The sequence below is a fragment of the Apium graveolens genome, chromosome 1, assembly GCF_009905375.1.
Source record: "Apium graveolens cultivar Ventura chromosome 1, ASM990537v1, whole genome shotgun sequence".
Lineage (NCBI taxonomy): Eukaryota > Viridiplantae > Streptophyta > Magnoliopsida > Apiales > Apiaceae > Apium > Apium graveolens.
The window spans coordinates 123489822-123491307 of record NC_133647.1 but is presented as its reverse complement, the minus strand read 5'-3'; the positions used below and the strand labels follow the sequence as shown (position 1 = coordinate 123491307).

Below are 1486 nucleotides of genomic sequence, written 5' to 3'. Positions count from 1 at the left end.
CATTGTTAAAGCCTTAAGTTGGGCAGCTATAGCAGTTGCTGCATCCAACTCCAGAATTCTTGCTACTTTTCGCTGAGTCAGAGTCTCTGGGAAGGATTCTGGTATCCATTAGTATCCATCAGTTCAATCAATTCATAAGCTTCATTGTAGCTCTTAGCCCACAAGGCTCCTCCTGATGCTGTATCGAGCATAGGTCTAGAAGTAGCACCCAATCCATTATAGAAACAGTTTATAATCATCCAATCAGGCATGCTATGGTGTGGGCACTTCCTTAGCATCTCCTTATATCGATCCCAAGCCTCACACAGAGATTCTCCAGTTTGCTGAACAAACTGAGTAAGAGCATTCCTGATTGCAGCAGTCTTCACCATAGGAAAGAATTTAGTGAGAAACTTTTGAGCAAGATCTTCCCAAGTAGTGATAGACCCTGGTGGTAGAGAATGTAACCAGCACTTTGCTTTATCCCTCAGAGAGAATGGGAAGAGTCGCAGCTTGATAGCATCTTCAGTCACACCATTGAACTTGAAAGTGTCGCAGATCTCGATAAAATCCCTGATGTGCATGTTGGGGTATTCTGTAAGAGAACCCCCAAACTGAACTGAGTATCATCTGAATCATGCTTGACTTGATCTCAAAAGTGTTAACCGAGACGGCTGGTCTGATGATGCTTGACTGAATATCATTGATCTTAGGCTGAGAATAATCCATCAAAGCCTTAGGATTTCCTGCTTGATCTCCCATCTCAACTAAAACTGCTTCCTCGACTTTCTTTTCTTCTTCCACCTTCTCTTCGTCCTCAACAACTTCCCTTCAAACCACTATAGCTTCTTCCTCGGCTTGATCCAGATTTCTCTTACGAGACCGAGAACGTATATGTATACACACTCGCTAGAGTACCTGAAATAAGACAGGGAAATAGGTAAGTAACAATGTCCGAGTCAAAGAACTTTAACGACCACTGATGACAAATACATAAACTAAAAATTAACACTGCAGTCCCCGGCAGCGGTGCCAAAAACTTGTTAGTCGCTAAACACGCACTAAAATACATGCAAGTATACGCGTACGCAAGTAGTATAGGATTAAGATCAAATTCGTTCCCACATAGAATCTTTGGTTAATTTAAGAATATGCACCTATACAACAATGATATGATTATTATCCAATGCTAAGACGATTAACAAATTGAGATTGTTTTAACTAAACTTGTAACGCCCTCTAGACCCAGGGTATAAGTCTGGGGGTTACTAGCTAATCACCAAACCTGTACAATCTGATTAACAAATAATAGAGAAATAAATCTAAACCCCTTTAACACTAACCAGGATCTTTTGGGTAGAAGTATGAAAATAAGAACCACTAACTACTTTATTACAACCCAAATTCAAAATCTTACAAACTCTCTTTATTATAAACCATTGTCTAACGAGTTTTAAACTAAGTTCATCTTTTATTCAAACACACACACTAACTATCTACACTACAC

The 1486-nt window shown here is 39.6% G+C and overlaps 1 non-coding gene across 1 annotated transcript; it reads left to right on the top strand.

Moving 5' to 3' along the window:
- The first annotated feature begins 249 nt into the window (after positions 1-249).
- LOC141681683 (small nucleolar RNA R71) lies at positions 250-356 on the top strand. The gene has a single exon (XR_012559115.1). It is a non-coding gene; the product is annotated as a small nucleolar RNA R71 (small nucleolar RNA).
- The last annotated feature ends 1130 nt before the right edge of the window (positions 357-1486 follow it).